The sequence below is a fragment of the Vanessa atalanta genome, chromosome 10 (assembly GCF_905147765.1).
Source record: "Vanessa atalanta chromosome 10, ilVanAtal1.2, whole genome shotgun sequence".
Classification (NCBI taxonomy): Eukaryota; Metazoa; Arthropoda; class Insecta; order Lepidoptera; family Nymphalidae; genus Vanessa; species Vanessa atalanta.
The window spans coordinates 11,320,904-11,343,483 of record NC_061880.1 but is presented as its reverse complement, the minus strand read 5'-3'; the positions used below and the strand labels follow the sequence as shown (position 1 = coordinate 11,343,483).

The 22,580-nt window shown below is 32.4% G+C and overlaps 1 protein-coding gene across 1 annotated transcript in view; it reads left to right on the top strand.

Moving 5' to 3' along the window:
* LOC125066658 (lysine-specific histone demethylase 1A) overlaps window positions 1–22,580 on the top strand; it is a 317,930-nt gene that overhangs the window by 117,338 nt on the left and 178,012 nt on the right. The window lies entirely within an intron of this gene.

Here is a 22,580-nt window from a genome sequence, read left to right as displayed (position 1 = left end):
ATTTGTAAGTACCGAATCAATGGTAAATCTCCAAAGATTGCAGGTTTAAATCCAGGCAAGTAGGTACCATTGAATTTTCATGTAGTTAAGTCATATTAATTGCTACACCTCAACGATACACTATAATATAAATTAATTATTTGTGTATTGTCTTTACTTTCTTTTAAATATCGTAGATATTCTAAAACCATTTAATATTATCGGTGATCGGTTATCGGAATACATCACGGTTCTGTTGATAGACTCGCCTCATTTACATTGTAAAAGTGAAAAAAGAAATCCTGTTTCTTAACAAGGCACCCGTACGCCCCGATCAGGTTGCGAAGTCGACACTTGGCCCCTTGTGACTATTTCCAATTCAATAAACTTAAATGAAAGAACGTTGAATGGAAGAAAGAATGCGAAGACGCTCTCTATAGTGTGATATTTTTATGTCGCATTGACGCATACTATGCATGGATTTATAAAAATGCTGTCCTGAAATATTTCTGCAATACTAAAGGTTACTTATGTCGATTCGTAATGTAACAAATTAATTTATTTTAAAATAAGAACTACTTTAATTTCAAACAACATCACACTAATAAAATTTAAAGCATTTATTAGCGGTTAAAATGTTGATTCTACTAAGAAAAACTAGTATGAAACTCAATTTTCACTCGTATTCAATAATCATATTCAATTGTCTTGGTGCTTTGTGTCCGTCTATGTGGTTGCACCCACTCATCTTATATTCTACCACGAAACAGCAATGTTCCGGTTTACAGGTACCGTCTGAATTAATTTGTTATGTATCGTTTGGGTCTGGAAGGTCATTTGGAAGACCAGATATGACTTCTTAATTTAAACGAAGAATCAAGTTGTGGTACAGAAGTCGAGAGAGAGAGAGAGAGAGTATTTTTGTGTGTATTCAGAAAAGTAATATCGTAAAAAAGAATTGTTTGTTTTTTAAGTTAAAATGTTTTACATTGTTTTTTCTTTACTAATATTATTTTTTAATATAGGGAAACAAACAATTAAATGACACTTATGGCAGAATAATATACAATATGAAATACATCAGCTAAGTTTCCATTAATACTAATTATAAAGAGGTATTTGTTTGTTTGCATGTAAGGCATAATCTCCAGTATTAAAAATGTTTTCGTTGGCGGTATTACATTGTTCCTGAGTGTTATAAGGTATAAAATGTGTTTATATCATATAATTTTCTTTATTAATAAATTAGCATTAGCATTAGCAGCTTGTAAATTTTCCCACTGCTGAGCTAAAGGCCTCCTCTCTTTTTGAGGAGAAGGTTTGGAGCATATTCCACCACGCTGCTCCAATGCGGGTTGGCGGAATACACATGTGACAGAATTTCGTTGAAATTAGACACATGCAGGTTTCCTCGCGATGTTTTCCTTCACCGCCGAGCACGAGATGAATTATAAACACAAATTAAGCACATGAATATTCAGTGGTGCCTGCCTGGGTTTGAACCCGAAATCGTCGGTTAAGATGCACGCGTTCTAACCACTGGGCCATCTCGGCTCTTATTCATTTCGGGATCAGCTGCCTCGAGGGAAGCCAGTTGTTGTCAAGCTGGTCTATATTGACAAATCATTCAGATGAAACTCGATAGAGTTTACCTTCAAACTATGCCAGATTCTGAAAACGGTTTATTAATAAATGCACCTGTTAAAAACGACGCATATATACGCATACAAATTATAATTTAGCTAGATTAACTTCTTATATTTATTAAACGTAATTATCACTATCACTAATAGTATTAGTGTTGCCGAAGTTTTTCTTAGATTCGTTCCAATATTGAAAAAAAAAACTACGAAAAGCAATATCGACCATAAGGCGGTTCAAGGAAACTTTTGGTTATGTTTCATTACTATCAATATTGGTTATCTTCCCGCTTATGAGATATAGATATAGTAAATTAGGGCATCGTCTTTTTTACTATATTTTATTAAAGTAAATATACTATGCAATTGATTACGATATAATTCAAGTATGTGTAGTTACATAATATATACTATAATGGAAAGTAAAGTAAATAACAGGTATGTAAGTGTCATTGTGCAGAAAGGTACTCGTGTACTTGAAAAGCGGGTAGTCCGACCCACAAACACTACTGCGTTGGCCATCCTCGGCACGGATCGGAGAGGCTCAGACCTTCACGTCCTCGTTAGTGAGTACGGCAGCACGAGGCCATCACGGCTGCCATCCTCTTTAGGGTCGCCTGAAACGTGTTTGTTAGTGCTGGACTAAAGCGCCCTCTTCTTGATAATGTTAGGTGTCTATACCACCACGCTGCACTAATGAACTATTATTATACCCACATATTAAGCATATTAAAAAATGTGGTTGCCCGGATTTGAATCGGCAATCTTCATTCAGGATTCACTAGTTCTAACTATTGGGCTATCTAGGCTCCTTATTTTAATAATTCTGTGATATTATGTACATATAAAATTTTTGTATAAAAATTTTATTAGTGAAATCATTATTATTACAAAAACTGAATTGTATACTGTATTTATTACCACGAACATGCAACAATGTATTAAAAGATACGTTTTAATAAAATGTTGTTTTTTAATGTATCGAGATGGGTTCAGTGAAAATCTACACTATAACTTTTATTCCAAAGCAAATGAAATGGAATCAAGAGACTATACTATCTGTTAAAGCTTACTGGAATGGTTGTGGTATGGGAAGGTCGAATAACAGAAATTGTTCGCTTCACACAATGCATATGCAGTGGTACATTTATCTCAATTAGTCCCGAAAACATAATTTATATTTCGTACGCATAATTTAAGGATATTCTTTTATTTATTGACCAATTTGCCGAGCGTTATTCATATATTTTCCAGTTAAAACGACCTGCAAAACTCATCGGTCCGGGGTAACCTTTTGACAATTTATGAAGCAATCAGCGTTTCTTTTCTCGTGTTTATTTGGGGAATTATTTATTTTATCTCGATGATGTTGCTGGAAATTGTTTCGAAGCTCGCTTAATATTCATTGATCTCATCTCGAGATTTGTTTACGCCGGCCCGCGTAGGCGCCGAAGTAGTGTGCTCAAATTAAAAGACATTTGAGATAAGCGTCCACCGCCTTATAGCGTCACGTAGCTTGTAGATTTTACAACGGCTTGTTGATTTTTAATAAAATAAAATTAATATTTTCAATTTATAATTCAAATAAGGTTAAATGTATATATATAAGATGGCTCAGTTGCTAAAATACGTGATTTTTAATCGAAGGATCTAATCTGTGTTAATAATAGGAATTAATCTAGTCCCTAGCGTTGGAAAAAAGGGCGGAAGAAATAAAAAATTACGCTGAACAGGAAATCAACATATTTCAGTAGTGAGATATAAACAGGCTATAATTGCTCGTAGGAGTAGCAAGTAAAGTCTTACGGAGAATTAAGATGGTACAAAGAGAGAGGCCGGAATTAGTAGTGGTATAATTATCAGTGGATCGTCAGCCGTTGCCTCTGCTCGCGACCGGTCGCAGCGCCCTGGGGCTTCACGAGGTGTGAATATGGAGCTCGCCACTTGTACCGTTTCATGTACATTGACAATTTTAATTAGGCAATTTGGAATGTTTTTATTGACGATTAACGATGAAATATAATTTTTTGTTGCTATCTTAATAAACTTAAGGGGTTTTATTTTATTTTTAATTTCGATTTCAGTTGCGGTACAAGTTGTAATTGATTATTATTCAACACTTTATGTCGTTTGATTGTTTTGAGTACTAACGTATTATTTATTTTTCTAAAGAATGATCGTCTACCGACAACTTAACGGTGGTTTTATGCCGTTCAAATAGTTACCCATTCATCATTACGACCGGCAAAGATAAATATATTTTCCAGTGTCCTGGTTTGACGGGTGAGCCAGTGTAATTACAGGCAAAAGGGATATAACTTCTTAGTTCGAATAGTCGAATAATAACAGGCGGTGCATTGAAGATGTGGTTTATACTGCTTTTCGTAATAAATAAATTAAAATTTATTACTGTTTCCAACTATTTCTTATTCGCTTCAAAGCGTGACAGGTCTATATTCGTAGGTCTTTGTCTTCTGCGTGTAATCTGTAATTCGTGTGCTTAATACATTATACCATAGAAATTAAATTCGTTGGCAACCGATAGACGGTTGAAGAAAGATTTTGTCGTATTTGATATTCTGTATCTAACATTTTGATGGCCTTCTGTAATCAAATTTGACATGTTGATTGAGATAATTTGCTGCGTATCCGGATGAAGAATGTTAGGATTTTTATTATTACCCGTCAATGATTGCAAGTAGGTATTCAATGGAATCAAATATGAATTGTTATAAATTTAAAACACTTCTAACGAGACAAAGCGCAAAAGTATTGCTAGAAGGAGAAGAACTAATTAAAAGTTTGGTTCTGTACTAATAATTCGTTTGACTGTCAGAGTTTTGCGTCGTTAATTTTAATTAAAGAAACGTGGGCCGGAGTTTGTAATAATATTAAAGCATTCAAATTGGTGATCCGCTAAACTTCGACATTCTGCCGGAGGATGAGCGTTCATTCGTTTTAATTAACCCTTCCGTAGGTCTCATCGGCCCTCCTTTTTCTAAAACTTTGCAATTTTATTTTTTTGGTTAACCGACTACGATTTATCAATTATAACCGCCGACTTACAGTCATTACATGTAAATTATCCCATTATTAGTTTACTTCAATTTTTACTCAAATTAAATCAAACCAAAATATACTTTATTCAAGTAGGCTTTTACAAGGACTTTTGAATCGTCATTACACCAACTATATTAAGTGAAGCTACCACCGCCTTGGAATGTAGATTCTACTGAAAACCAGCAAGAAACTCTATCTTTTATAACATCTATTTCTATACATTATGAGTTAAATTGCTTTGTATATGAATTATACAGACTTTTTTATATTTAGTAATTTATGTATCTTAAATTTAATTAGTTATTCTATGTGTTTGTAGCTCACTAGCAGTACAATGACACGACAATTCGATAAGAGTGGTGGATAGATCAAGCGTAGGATCAACAGCTTAAGCTTCCGTGCATCAGAGAGCTTGTTAACAAGCGCTCTGATGCACGGAAGTGTTATAAAAAAAATCTTATAAATCTCCTGATCTGTACTTGTAGAAACTAACCACAACACCAAAGATGCAGTTAATATTTAACATAAATTCTATTTGAAATATATTTCTCACTTATCATTCCGACTCAGCGATTAAATCCGCAACTCAATTCGTAAAAAATAACGTTGCTGTCAAACGGTGAAAGAATGATGTTTTTATTTATGGCCGGCGTAACGTAATTTAACGGATCGTATTACTTCTTCCTAGTCATCCTTTTGTTACTTTTGTGCCATGTTCCTAATTCCGAACGCGTTTCAACCCTGTCCACGTATTAATCTCGGTGGTTCTTTGATTAAGACTCACTGTGATGTATTTACTTCGCTGACGTAATGGCAACACATACGTCAAGTGTCTGCCTTATTGGCTGGCGGATTGGTTTAATGGTGCCAATGTCCATTCGTATACGAGATATGACCTTTTATGTTTTGTTGATAATATTTACAATTACGTTTCTCGCTTGTCTCGGCTCGGTCTTGTATGGTTCATGTATTAAAGATAACTATTAAAAAAATTATGGCTCACTCGTAAATAATATTGACACTGTTCCTTTCTTCTGTCAAGATCAGCTGATTGAAACCTATTCAGTGGAAATAGGGTTGATATGACTTTATAAAATGATTATTTTTACTTTTATCTTTGCGGCGTATTTTTAATATCTTATCTATTGATTTTTATTGCACCGTCAGAAGCTATTTATATGTTTAAGTTTAAATCTTTAATATCTTGTTTTAGTAATAAGTAAGGGGGAAGTTTTAGTATATAATATTACTGAAAATATTGGGACATCTTTTCTATTGTTACGAGTACTTATTATAAATATTGTTGATTATATTTGATATAGAATAAATGCAAACTTATTTTTTATTCAGCTGTGTTATATAAGGACGAATAAGTTACCGAACAAGTTTTCGATCATTTGTATCGAATTTTAAATGGTACCATATTATGTAATGGTTACCCGGTTTCGCATAGTTAGAGTAAAATTCTACATAAAATGGTTATATTGTAATACATTTAATTTTATCGGTTAACCGTAATGCCATTTTGAGTTCTCAATCGGCGACCAGACATAGTCATATTTCAGCTTAATAACAGAAAAACTTAATAAATTATACACCTAATCCTTCCTCATGAGTCAGTCCGTCCACAGTGAAAACCGTATGAAAATCATTATGGTAGTTTTTGAGTTTATCGAGTTTGAATACACAGTCAGACAGTCGCGACGACTTTGTTTTATAAAAGTCATTAATTCATGTTACGTCATCTTATTCTGATGCTCTTGATTAAATGTAAAATGTACTTTAGCATGATTTACGATCGTTAAACGAACGAAACTAGGATAAACTTCATATGTTAACGAACGTGCCAATTAACAACTAAGAATCGTTAAATCAGAAATGCAAATCTATAAACGTTGAACTTCCTTGACCTTACCGAATTCGCAAATAATATAAGCTTGATATTATTTAAATAATTAATTATGTGTCATGAGAATTATATACTAAATATATTAAATATGATATTAAGAAATGTTTATTTGAATGGAAAATAATACTGAGTTTTCATTGTTTTATTAAATAATAATATTTTTACTTGGTAGTTGGGTTTTGTAAGTAAGTCCGTTTGGTTATTTTGCCGCCACACAGCAATACTTAGTATTGTTGTGTACAGGCACAAGTTAGTAATCATCTTAGTTACTAAGGTTCATCGGCAATGCAATGTTAATATTCCTAACAGCGTTAGTATCTATGGGCGGCCTATTCGCTATTCCCCACATTTTACAATAAAAACATATCAACTCAACTTGCAGGTAATATCCGAATTAGGTTTCTGTATCCATCAATGTAATTAGTTCTTAGCGCCTCTCAATCAATACGGTGCCAGGGAACTTGCCCAGAAACAATTATTAGATGTTATCAAGGTAAATTTGTGACAGGTAATACGATCGACGGTAAGCCGGATGAATCTTATTTCTTTCATTCATAAGAAACACTATAACGATTTAAATTAGTGGCATGATGGCAAGTAAGTTATTTATTCTAAAGGAAATTAAAATTACCTTTGTTTAATTCTTCAATGCGTTTTGTATTTAATTTAGATATTGAGCAACAAAGATAGAATCAGTTGTGCAGTATTATGTTTTGATTTCAATGGTAAAGTCCTCAATCATTTCCTTTACTCTCATAATCCGGCCGGATGAAATACTGGAGCGAGTATGTCATGAGTGTGTTTATAGTTAACTTCTTATTTTCGAGTCGATACCAAGGATTTTTGAAAAAAATACCATAAGTTTTGCAGACTTGACTCAGAGTTTGTGTCGAGAAACTGAGGCTCTTCAGAATTATAAGCTAGTGACTAGACCGACCCTGCAATCAGTGTAATTATATGGACAAGGGACGTAATATCATAGATTCCACGCATGGCAGAGCATTGACAACTTAAAGAGTTGTTTATACTTCCCGCAATTTTCGGTGTCTATGGACGGAGATGGCCACTTACCATAAAGTGATCCGTAAGAAGTACTCGTCTAAAAATATTTTTTAAATGATGCCCTCAAATAATATGACACAACTTTTTGGGAGAAAATAACACTTGATCGTGATATTCTATAAGTTCAAATTTGTGGCGACTGTGGCAATAAAATCAGAAAATACACATCAGAGCTTAAAATTGTTCAACTGTTAATAATACGTGATGAATTATAAATGACACAGCATACTAATTAACATTGTAAATTAATATGTACTTGTTGACTTTAATAAAACCGTCATAATTAAATAAAAGACCAAGCCACGTTATTTCAATACTTTTTTTTTTTTTGCAATCAATACCTTATGTAATTATAATAAAGGAGTAAATTATGTTTGTATGTTTTTAACGATTCACGCAGAACTAATTCGATAGATATCATCAGCAGCCTGGAAATTTCCCACTGTTTGGCTAAGGTTTCCTCTCCCTTTGAGGAGAATGTTTGGAGCATATTTCACTACGCTTCTCTAATGTGGTGGAATACACATGTGGCAGAATTTCGTTGAAATTAGAAACATGCAGGTTTCCTCACGATGTTTTCCTTCACCGCCGAGCACGATATGAAGTATGAACACAAATTAAGCACATGAAAATTCAGTGGTATCTGCCTTGCCTTTGAACCCGAAATCATCGGTTAAGATGCATGCGTTCTAACCACTTGACTATCTCGGCTCGATGGAAATAAAACTTCTATATTATATAAGCTAAGTTAAGCTTTCTTACATCGGACGTAAGAAATATTGGAGGCTAAATATATGTCATTACGTCATCGCAGTCGGAGAGACAATCGTCGTTTTGGGCGTTTGCGAAAAGAACGCCGTCCAAACTATTACCGATACCCGAAACGTAATGAACATTTTTAAATCGTTAAAATTTGTACTATCATCACATCACAAAGAAAACGTAATATTTTAAAGATTACAGTAATTAAAAAAATTGCGACAGCTGTAGTTTAAATTACACGAAATCATAATCATTTTTAAAATAGTCTAGATATGATATTTCTTTATAGTTTGAAATTCGAACTAATTGTTTTAGACAAATTTATATAATTAACGCATAAAAATACGATAATGTAAATAGATCGGGTTGGAGAGTGCAGCAGTAAAAAAATAGGATGTATAAATCATTATGTAATTCAAACAAAGTCAGGTCGAGCAGCTAGTTTTATAATATCATTCATTAATAACGAATTATAGTTAAGTAATTATTTGAATAGAACACCGACGTTCAACGTCCTTTTATAATATCCGTTCCGTATATTTTTTACATTGCATGGAAGTTGTGATTTTTTGTGTCTACACACAGCTGTTTCACATATAATAAAATTTATTTGAATGTTGCTTACATGTAGCAATTTCCCTGTCTATGGTTTCGAGGTAGAATTTCTATTGTGAAAGAATGGCCGGTAGTCGACCTCATTATATCGAATGAATTGCCGAAGCGCGTAATAGTGGGGCAACTGCTTACATGGTAAATTATGTATCAGCCGATGTCATTGTGATAAATAATTTAGTTCGCTTTATTTATTGTGTAAATACTCAGGAAGTGCCAGTCTTGTGTTGTAATTATTTCAATAAAAATATACGTGTAATTGCGGCAAATTGTCGTTTTTAATGATTTCTTAGAATCGTTTCGCACTTTGCCTTTCAAAGTTATAATACTAACTTGAATATCGCTGTATTTGTTTTTTTTTTTTGTATTTGATATGATATGATATGAATGACGAACAGTTATTTTAACGGACGTTTATTAAGCACTCATTGACCTTATTTGCTAATGTTATTTATACAGTTTATATGATACGCGAACATAAAATTCACACTTGTAACGCCTACTACTTAAATAATATTATTATATACTAAAAACTTATCTTGTATCTCTTGTTGTAAGTAAAATGTATATTGGTTTAGTACTTTTTTTCAGTTCGCCATCTATATTATTAATATAGATGTATTAGATTCATGTAAAATAATTATGCAACTTTGTCTGTCCTGATATTTATTCGATTGATATTTATTGACAAGTTGTTGAGCTCACGTGTTCTCAATGATAACAATAGATTTACAATAGGTCTTAGATATGGTTCTAATACAGCGGTATTTAATCGTATCGCATGTCAAAGCTTTTGTTGAATACTTATTTTTAATAGAACTTTAATATAGCTTTTTATGGCAACTTAGTTGTAGTACATATTTTTCCAGGAGTTTTTATATTAAATAATATGTAACTTCCATTTGACTAACCATCAGACTTGTTTATGCGTAGAGCCGGAAAAAATTAAACAAAACACGTAGTTTTATAGTATCGTGATACAATATATTGAATATATTAAGAAACTCAAAAGTCGTTACTGACGAGTGGTAATTGGTATAGTAAAAAGCCAGACGAAGACAGGATACGCGTTTATACTTGGCCGAGAATTCATTTATCTTTTAAGAGTTATAACAACGAGTGATTATCATCTGACCTTTGCAACCCGTCTAAAGCATACCGGTATTATATTACGTTAGATTAAACATATATCAGATACGTATGATAATAACTAGGCCGGATAGTTCGTTATACAAAATTAAAATATTATTGAAACACTTACAATAGAAAAACGTATAATTTAAGCCAAATTAGCTGTAGATGTAACCACTAATTTAAGTTGCAAATGTCCCACACCTTATTACTAGGTTATTAGAACCTCTTTATTAAACAACTCTTTGGTTTCTTTTGCTCAAAATAATGGCATGATATATATATAAGAAAATCATATTGAAATATTGTGCCTAAAATTAATGGTAGATTATTATTGAAGTAATCTAATCTAGTTTAAAGTCAATAATAAAGCGAAATTAATAAATAAAAGATTAATTTTATAATGTATAATTTAAAAATTAATTTCTATCGTTACCAAGACACTATTTTTATCTTCGATGCTCTGACGATTCTCATTAAAGCTAGGTGCCTAAAACGGAGGCATTAGTTTTAATAGTAAAGATAAGAATTATTTTAAAAACCAGTTCCTCGGAATTGCCCGGTTATTTACTGGCTACGTGATTTGTAATGTAATTGTCTTTTCAGATGAGATATTTACATCGATATCCACTTTAGATAAGTGTTTTATTAATTAGAAATCCATATATTCGTGTAAAGAATTCTGATGAGAGAAATACTATTCATTTTTTAGACCGTTGTTCTTGTTTACCTTAAGTTTTCTCTTATAAATGTTTATCTTAAATTGAGCCGAATGAAATATTTGTTGATGCGGCTTTATTATCAAAGAAGAATATTTCCAAATACAGTTTGAGATTTATTTCGGAATTATTAATCAATGGAGCATCTCGACGAATTTTATGAATATTATCATTGCGTAAATATAACACTTAGCAGAAGCCTCTAAACTGCATTATTTCTTTACTTAATACATTTGTTTAAAACTTAACCTCTTCTAAAGCTGGAAACAAAAGGAATACTATAATTAAAGCTACATTTGGCGTGACATTCTAAACAGATATCTTTATGTTAAAATAGTTATTGACGTATTTAGTGATTTCTCTGAAGCTTCATATCCTCTCTTGTATGGAACACAAAACGATTTTATATTTTCTCGAACATTATGAAAATCTACTGATGTTATTAAATATTATTAGTAATATGCTTGAATTTTGATTGAAAGAACTCAACAAGTGCTCTTCAATGAAATGACGTATTCTGTGCGCGTCTTAAAATTATCGTTCAACAGGGATATATTTTAAGACCTCTTCTTTTTTTCGTACATATAAATAAACTTCCCATTTTTACGTTAAATTTCTCCATTATTATAAATATTGTTTCTAATGGACAATCAAAATATTTATTAATTTAGGATATTTTATTGACTTTGAACAGTAATAAAACTATTAGTATTATTTACCGCATCTAGTGTGAAATTTGCGTTGTAAGTTCATCACAGATAGTAAAAGTCTTAGTTTAAATGATAATATAGTTCTTCTAGGTATTTCTTTAGGCGTCTTAATTGTCATTATATCATGCAGGTTGACTCAGATTCGCAGCATACGCGGTTCGAAAATTTAGACAAGTAACGGACTTTATAAGAAAAGATTTAAAATAAACGAAAGCGACGCGGTACAATTAATATAATTTGTCCTTTTTCTCTCAATGAATTGATATTTTTGTATAATAATCTTTAAATATAAGAACATAATCTGCATATACGTAATAATTCACACGCAACCAAGCCCTAAAGCAATCAGTTCATTCATAACATCAAATAGAACTATATCTTTTTTATTTATATGATAGGTTACATTTTAAGAACATGTTGTGAATAAATTCTATCATTATTCGTTGATAAATTTAAAGATAAAGTTGAAACTTTAGTCCGTGTATGTTACAAATTGATGTTCTTGCGATATAGTAAAGTATTTTATTGTTGCGGTATGCGTGAGTTAAAAAATCTATCTAACGTGTTTAAATAGAGGCAGTACCACGGCGTGCACTGATCGTAAATGTCATCTGAGAATTTATATTCATTACGATTAGATAACAGTTCACAATGGTCGCTCTATTGTTGAATGCATGTATAAACTGATCGATGTACGATATTGCGTTTTTATAGTTGACGTGCAGTACCGCGCTATTCAAGTTTTAATTTACGACTCGCAGACCGACAAAAACAGTAGGATTTCTACTATCTCATATTAGTTTCTTAAGTAACTTTACGTACTGCTCACTTCAACTTGCTTTGTATTTCTAATATTACGAGGAACTTATTTAATATCTTAGTTAACAGTAACCAAGCTGTACGTAGTTTAGTTATAAATTATTTTTGAAGTGCGTTTTGTTTCTAAAAATATATTAATTTACGTAATATAAATGCTTCCTACTATGTGTTGTGATGTCAAAAGTAATTCGTGGTATATTTATTGAATGATATTCAAATAGTGTTTTCTAGTAAACAATTAAACTTTTATGAACGTTAAAAGAAAACTTAGAACAGTCTAATGATCAAACCGTTGAATGCGCGCCCGCGTACGCGTTGCAATTTGCGGTTCTGTTCAATACCTTAGATTTACGAGCTATTTTCAATTTTACGAGCACCTGACGTGCCCACTTATATAGCGTCATGATTCTTTGACATGACTGTTCTAGTGCGTCTCAGAAATAATGACGCTTAGATGGCGACCACGATAGAACGACCAGGTTCAGACCCGTATGTCTAGTTTAATTCCTTCTTACATCAGTGCTGTATTACAGACTACTAGTTAAATTTAATACTACGGTTAAGTGCTAAAGTAAAGGATTACACCTCGAGGGTATGACGCTCGTTAAGAATTCCTACTCGGTTTCTCGGCAGGCATTACGTATGTAGTATACATATTGAAAAACCGTTTAACAAATTCTTGACATTTAATCTAGACGTTTTAGTGTTTAAGGTATAGAAAAGAGACCATCGGAAATCTGTGTTGAGTTTTCTAGTCCTACGTAAAACCTGCATGATGTCCGGTTTTTTTTAATACAGATATATAATTATAGTAATATATATTATTACTGTACTAGTATTTTTCTATATACTTTTTTCCTTTACATTAAAAAAGTTTTTATAATTTTTTATGTAAAATCATTTATTTTTAAATATTTTTATTTAATTATGCCTATCATATTGTGCCCTGAATATTTTTTTTTCTTATAATAACTTATTCTTCACTAACACCATTTTTAATAGTATTTGTAAATATTTTTTTTTTTTTATTAACTTCTTCAAATTTTGATATAACTGTTCATTTATTTTATTATACGAACAACATTCAATTAATACATTATTTCAATTAAAAAGTGATTTCATAGATATTTAAACAAATGAATAATGCATTTTCCATAAATTAATATTTCCTGATATTTGTGCGAGCTGTATTTACTTTATGTTAATTAATGTGGAACCACACGCGGCGGTTACAGTTTAGCGCACTTCGTCTAACTCACGGTGCTTCGCGGAAAGCTAGCTGCACTGCGGTCGTGATGAATAATTGCGTACGAAACCGATGTACAATAGCCAATGCGAGTGTTTAAATGCCCTATTAAATCTTACATAGTGCGTAGGATTCTGTGGGATTCAATTACGTTTTGTGCGCGATGAAAGGTACCGGAGTTAAACGTGTAAGCCGAGCCGAGCCTCGAGCCGCGGGAACACATCCCGACACCTCGCGCTCAATGAGCCCTGTCACAAAAGGTGAGAAATAAGACCACTGCGCACAATACGTATCGCGCCGGGGGCAGATTGAATAAATGCTAAATTAAATAAGAGCAAATAAAATCGGCCATTAATGAGCAAAAGCCGTCGGATAATTCGTGTAGAGTGACGGTCAACAAAAGCAAAGCTCGGTTGCTCGCGCCGGGTGCGATGGAGACGCTATATTAAGACCTATTATTTTTTATATGTAATCCTAAATGCATTCAATAAAGTATTGTCTCTATGCTGTCTTCTCAAACATTGCCAAAGATAATTCAGAAAAACTCATAACTCGTTATAGTCTAACATTTTTGGATTGCAGATAATCAATAACTTTATTGTGGTTTTGGTTTGTTTAATGTTTTCCAAAATTAAATAGTAACGACTCGCCTCATTACTCACGACAACTTAAACGTACCGTTTTCTATTCTAAAACCAATTATTATTTACATATCATAGATGAGGCACCGACGTATTACTGACTAGTTGGCTTGCACTCGGGGTCAATATATTTAACATGAAACCACTATTAAAAGACCTATGAATCTTCTTCATTTCGTTTCAAAGTTTATTATTCGATCCAAAACATAGATATCATGTTAAGCTGGTCGTTCGCCGTCAGTATAGGTGTCTACATGTGTGTAAGTACCAAAACAAGACAACGTACCGAATCGCTTTTGTTAAGATTTTATCTCAACGTTAAATACTTTTAACCATCACATAATATCGGACGCCTCAAACTAACGGTCTCATTTGCCTTGTAACTATTTAGGTCTAATTAATTTCGTATTAGTAAATCGTTTTGATATGAGTTTGATATCGTGTTGTCGATTTGTTCTTTAAGTATTGGTTTTGTTTAATAAAGAAAAATATAAATTGTTTACTTACAAATAAATTAAACATATTATAAGAAGCTAATTTTATAAGCTTTTAATTTTAATTTTTATGATATAAGTAGTTTGAAAAGGCTATTGGCTCACCTGATGGTAAGTGGTCACGACTACAGACTACATTAGAATCGTAACTTCTTTTTGGTGGTTAAAAGACCTGGGGTACTAAGATATTATGTCCCCTGTAACTGTAGTGACACAGGCTCACTCACCCTTCAAATCGGTACAAAACATTACTATAAATTGCTGCCTGGTGGTATAATATATGCTAAGTAGGTGGTACCTACTCAGACGGGCTTGAACAAATCGCTACCACGAAGTAATAACTCGACAAGTAATATACGTTTTCTTCGTCAGCCTGTAAGGTTTTGATCTGTATCTAACTCCAGAAATATGTAGCAACAAATGGTTTTGTCGAAATAATAACACCCTGTTACCATAATTGAAATAAGAATCGGATAATCAAATTAATCTCGTGCAGGCAACTTAATTAAGGTTTTCGTTCATAACAGCGTATAATTTGCGTCGAAATTGTTTCGCGTTCAATGGAGATCGTTTGTTTGATGAGTCACGATATATTAAAACAAGCTCACTATGATATTGTTTGAATTATGTTTCGGACACATAATACAATATATAGTCCGGTCAACTAGTTTAATGTTTTTTATCATGTTCTTGTTGATGGTTCGAATTGCTACTCAAAATTAATAAACTAATTTTTTTTTATCCGATTGTTTCTTGAAAATAAATTGATTATGTACGCTATAATTTTTACCAAAGAACCCGTCATTTTTTTATAACAAGACTCAGTGTTTGTAAGATATTTGCATAACCGCGTTTTTCAAGATGGCGGCTGACGCTCACTTGAGAACGACTCAAAACGAAAACTTGGAATTTTAGTTCGTAGTTAAAAGACATCTTGCCTTGACCATCAATAAATTATCTCCAAAATGCTCGAAATTATTATAAACACAAACTTAAAATACATATATATTTTAATCTAATTAATACTATGGCGACAAAAATTACCTATACTACAGTAACTTAGTATATTATTAATCGTATATTTTGTTATGAAACACAAATAACTAAAAGTTTTTTTCTTATTACATTCCTATAGCTTTCGGCGTTGCTGTAAAATTAATGATATATTCTACAAACATAATATGTCTTTATTACCGTTGTTACTAACACTCCATAATTATGACAACTTTTTACATGGATTCGTTGCAAACCAGTTGGCGTTTTTTTATTATTGTTACAATATAATATAATTTATATTATTTTAGTAAGTAGTCACCGCCGCCCATAGACAATGGTGCGAAATATTAGCGACTCATTTCATCGCCAAAGCGTCACCAACCTTGGAAACTAATACAGTGTACTGTTATTTGGCGGTAGAATATCTGATGAGTAGATGGTACATACCCAGACGGGCTTGCATAAAGCCCTACCACCAAGTATTCTTATGTTCCGGTTAGAAGGGTGACTGAGCCAGTGTAACTACAGTCACAAGGGACATAACGTCTTAGTTCCCAAGGTTGGTGGCGCATAGGTTATGTAAGGAATGGTTAATATTTCTTACAGCGCCTTTGTCGATGCGCGGTGATGACCACTTACCATATGCTCGTCCGCCAACCAATGCCATAAAAAAAAGTACTACGTACCATTGTTTGGCGGGAGAATAACCGACGAGTGGATGGTACCTACCAGAGTGAAGTATTAATATTTCTATTCGTAAAACTCATCTGTTGTATTCCGAGAATGTGTTTCTGTATCAAAGTTATTTTTCTTTAATATGTTGTAATTCGTTACCCGATTATCTGACGAGTAAAATAGAGCCGATTCATGATTATCCTTAGTAGACGTAAGAGTATTTTTCCTGGTCGACGTATCTATTATTATAATAGTGTAGCATACACTCCGTATGCTCTAATTGTGGCGTTTAGTTCTTATGATCGCGGGAAAGCACACCACTAGTATAAGCATCCCTACGAAGTGTTGATACACCTACTTCACGTAGGTGAACGGTAGTAAATTAACTCTCAAAACACCTTGAGCTGACCGTAAATAAAGCATTTTCAACAATTGTGTAGATGACTCATATTAAAAACCAATAATATTTTGGTATGGAAGAGATCTGTCTTCAAGATTCCATTGAATTTAAAATCTCTCTGGACTCCTCAGTCTACTTCGTATTGTCTCAACAAGATACAGTTTACTGTAAGATATTGCTTGAAACAGTGAGGCCACCTAGATACGCTTAGTATATTTGTATTTAGCTCATTTCATTATCTTCTTAATAATCCTTAATATAATACGCTTGTCAGTAGTTATACTACTGAACTAATACAAAATGTGTTAAACAAATATTTATACCGGCTTGCCGCCGTGTGGTCTATGTTGCTTGACTGTACACGAATTAAGTGACGTTTCTGACGTCTGGTGTGATGTTTAGCTAAATACTCTGCTTCCGTTTGATGCGAGTGTTTACTTACTGTAAAAGAAGCGCGTGGGAGATCTTTTATTCAATATTGTTTTTGATATTTTTACTATATATTTTTTTCAGTGGTCTTTATTTAGGACGAAGTAATAATTGTATCGATCTACATAAAACTCATCGATGAGATATTATTGACGACCTCCGTGTTCGAGTAGTGTGTACCGGTTTTCATGGGTACGTCACTCGGAGGTCCCGGGCTCGATTCCCGGCCGAGTCGATGTAGAAAAAGTTCATTCGTTTTCTATGTTGTCTTGGGTCTGGGTGTATCTGGTACCGTCGTTACTTCTAATTTTCCATAACACAAGCGCTTTAGCTACTTACATTGGGATCAGAGTAATGTAGTGTGATGTTGTCCAATATTTATTATTATTATATAATATACTATATCGCGTATGATTGAATTTATTTATTTAAAGTGAATTGTATAATTGGCAAAGTTAAGTGTATATAATTACCACTAACGATACAGAAATACATCTTGTTAATGATTATGATTCTAAGAGCTATTTAACTAGTTGAATAATTACATTTCAATAAAATATTAAAGAATATATAAGAATTTTTGGTGGAGGACGTTTTTTGTGAATGTAATTATAGTTCTATTGTTTGCTTAGGATTTAGGATATACATACCGCTTTGCAGATTAGGTGCTTTCTGTCGGCACCATTCTCATCAATGTAGTTTTTAATAAGAAACGTATTCTCAAGCTTATCTGCTTATCTCCACTAAATCACTAACGATGTTCTCAAGTTTTATGTGTAATAATTATTCAGAACTATTTTTTAATATTTTTAGAATAGTTTAAAAACGCATTAATAGTTTTGAGAATAATTAATTAAGCGTGAAACATTGAGTGGTTTTAATTTTAATTGATTAGAATAAAAAAATGTTTCGTTAATGTTGAATATGTTATAATACTTGTAACATAGCTATTGATGCTGATACAATGTCAATGTAATAAATAATAAAGTATAAACATAGGTGTGACATGCGGCAGCTCGTTGAACTCTTTCGTACGGCGCGGGCGGCGCGGTTATTACCGCGTTTTTTCCCCGCCTCTAACGAGATTCGAGTCCAAACATCGAGGCCGTTTGTGGTCGTTCATTACACGCTCTAGGATATTAAAATGAGACAAATTTATTGCCGCACTCCGATTATACGTTCGATAAACGCGCAGACCGGTGATTATGATATCTCGGGAGTTTAATCGTACCATCGATACGAAGTTGCGTTCCGTTCCACACTAAACCAGTACTAATAAAAAAGAAACTAGTTACGGGCTCGTATTCGACAGTTTACGTTTGAAAATCAACGAGGTGCAGGAGAGACGGTACAAGACGAAACGGTGCGTTATCGGCCCAATCGGCTCGAACAATGCATCGAATGTTTCAATATAAACCCGACAGCATTTTTAACGTTTCATCGACGGTGTAACAATCGTAAAATAAATTCTCTACGCCTTCTCAGAGCTCTGATTAATGTGGTACACAGTGCGGCGTCGCGTTTATTTTTTCACCTCGGTGTTATTCTCTAGTTTAATTTATGAGCCTCGGAGACGGAGGAAGCGTATGCGTTACTACTTGTATCTGTGATTTCATATTGTTTGATCAGCGCTATACGAGATGTTGACAGGGAGAGAGACCTTAATAAATTAAAATTACGTTTTATTTGAAATTAAATTCGGTAAATAGAGATTTTAATTTAAGTCAAGAATAAGAAGTCATTGAACAAATATTATGTTTTATCCTTGAGAAAATTAATGTTCGCTTCATTTTATTGAATCAGTTATAAATTGATATACAACATTGGATAAAAAAATGTATTCATTAGATAATAATCTAATCAAAGATTTTTTTCTGTTTAACACCGTGCAAAATAAATCATTCGATTGTATGAACGTTTTTAAATATTTGCAGATATGCTAACAAGATGGAATGATAAAATAATCTTAAAAGTTTCTTTTAAATAATTTATTAAAATAAAAAATTAAACATGAATACGTAGAATTAAAATCATTAATCAACGCTAAAAGTTCATTAACTCTACAATAAATCGATTTCAAAATATTTGAAAAATTATATTTTAAATCTATAATTGCATTTATAAACAGCATTATAACAAAGCTGGATTATTTCGGGATGTTTTTAGTACTGTTACGTAAAAATCTAGTTCCTGCTGAGAAGACCTGAGAAGACACGGTGGTTATTATATCTAATAATGAATTAGCATAGATTTGTTAACAAAATACAATTAAGTTTATGTGAGCCTATATCCTGTCAAAAATTAACAAATCCACGCTTTTTATCATCTATAATTCTTATCGGGTAATATGCCTCAGTTATTAATGGGTTCTTAACACAAGATTTATATTTTATAATTCATTAAAAAATTTAAGATTTATATTATATTAAAATTTACAGACACAAACCAGACTTTAAGAGTCAGACTTCAAGAGTCAAATACCCGTTTAAGGTTATATAATTATAAATTTGATTATAATATTTTAATTTTTGTTTAATGGATTCTCATTTATTTTTTTTTGATAATGAATAAACAAAAAATACGAGAGAAATCTAAACGATCTGTTCAAGTAAAACTGCGTCATCCGTTTTTCCTTTTTCTATTTTTATTCCAGATGTATTTTGTTACATTAATAATATTTTTTTTATTGCATATGTTCAATTTTTTTTTCCATCTCAAACACTGACTATTCAAAAGAGCTTCTATGAGCCCATTTGAATAAAGTATATATTTATTTGCTATGATATATAAATATCCTGTAACATATGTAAATACAATGTAAGGAAAAACTAGCAGAACTGAACTTCTCTTGTAATAAAACACAAGTAGCATTTTAGTAACAATTTCTCATCGAACACTTTATAGTGGCGTTTATAAAGCAGACTTAAATACCAATACATCAGTTTCTCTGCACAAATAAATTTGAAAACGTATTAGTTCAGTCTAAAGTTATTCGATACTCGCTAACCGCAGCACGTTAGGAGTTGCGATCGTTACTCTTGCAAATGGTGGCAGTGCGATTTGAAGTATGGAACGGGCCAGCTTTATGGCTGGGTCGGACGTACCAAAGACTGCATTTACTTTGTTATTAATCTGTTTATATGTTGCGACCTACCGTACAAATGCTTTAATTCATTTTAACTAATATAATTATGTTCGATTCGAAGACTTAAAATATGTTTAACGGTATTCGCTATTTTTGTAGTATAGTATAGTAAGATCACTCTTGTTGGATGAACTTATACGTTTGACATTGACATTGAAACAAGGATTGTATTCCTTCTACCATTCTTAAGTTAATTTTATGTTAATCGTGTCATAGTCTCTTAGTACATTCCAATATTTAATTTGTATCTAAATATGTAATTCTTCTATATGCGTGTGTGTACTGAACTCGTACTAAAAAGTTGGACCTATTTTGATAAAATAAAATTGTGGTTTAGTGTGATGGTGCTGCAATTGGGTTCCAGGATGTATTTATTAGATAAAATAAATTACTTCACTCGTACAAAGTCAAGACGAGCTGCTAGTGAGAGTAAAGAAACTCTACACCCATATTTGACATTGAAATATTACACCAAACGCGCCCAAAGAAGTCACTGTTTCACACATTCGTTAAAAAGTGCTCCGAATAAATAGATCGTGCGTCTTAGCACATTTTTCTTTGTAAATTATTCTTTTTATTGTTATACGTTATTTCTATTTAGAAAAACTGATAGTCAAGAAATCGTATAAGTTTTTGTAAAGTTTTCCAATACGATAAAAGGTAAAAGAACGAAACCTCTACTTATATTTTTGCATTCTTCAAATGCAATCTTGGTGCATAGAAGCCGCGCAATGCTTTTGTTGCCATCTTCACTTGTTTCACACCTACTTAGGGCTGCAGGCGCTCGTTAACTTAGATTGAAGGCTGGCGGTCGATGCCCGAGTCCTTACAGCATAAAAAACCTGATATGCAATATGCTTGTTTATGTAGCCGCTCGTTTAAATGATCCGGTATACCTCTAGACTATGTCTGAGTTGGCTATTGTGTTAAAGGAGATTTTGAAATTCGCCTTTAAATTAAATTTTATATTTTGTGTGTAGAAAGGGGAAATGTTAAATACTAAAATTCATTCATTAAAATAGAATATCGGTTCAAAGCAATTCAAAACTATACATTTATACATTTTTTTGATTAAATGCATTCAAAAAATTGATATATGAGCAAATATTATCTCCCTATGTTAGTTTTTTGTTTCTCATCATGTTTTCACGTCTAAACTGATGATCCGATTTATTTTGGCATACAGATAACCCGGATAAAGAGTATTTCTATTTATATTTTGAATAAGAGGCAAAAGTATTAAATGTATGTATACAAAGTAATTGCACTTATTAAAAACGCAATTATTTTATTGTTTCCTTTACATACCATAAAACTGTTTAGAAAAATGACAGCCGTATTACAATATAAGGATTATTAACATTAAGGTTTTAGCACAAATACACAAATAAAAATTAAAAATAGTTCTGCACTAATCATGACCGCGTGGTAAGAACAAAAGCAGTCTGTCAATGTTCTATTGTTACGCAAAGACGCTCCTCTTATATAAAAGCTTTGGGCCTTATTAGATCACGTTGCTGCGATTCTGGGTGTGCAAATACGAGTGGTAGAATTTCAACAGACACATTTAGGTTTACTCACGATGCTTACCTTAATTGCCGAGCACTAGATTAAATTATAAATACAAATTTAACACGTGAAATGTCAGTGGTGTTTAAAGTTTAAGGTCAACATAAGCAATCCACTCGGCCATTTCGGTTCTTTATATTGTATTAGTGTGAGGATTACTGATGTATACATAATTTATATGCGAGAAATAAAAAAAAATATATATATTAAATTTAGAACCAAGACAAGATTTTTTTACTTTAAAATGGGAACGTAATTTCAAAAGAATTATAGTAACATTTTCAGAGTATTTCAAATGAAGGATGTTCTCATTTCAGCTCACTGCAGTCTGTACAGTAGTGATACATTCGCCGATTATGAACCGTTTTGAAGAATATTTTTATTGAATATGCTTTGCATCGAAAATGTTCCATATGAATAGAAAAAAAAACAACCTATTAATCGAACAGTGGTCTAATGAACGCCGCTCTCATACAACATACATGTAATACAACGGTACCTATATTGGTAAAGAATGTATAACACACATATCCACTAATTAGAAATTTAAAAATATCTTAATGTCGATACTATGACGATAAG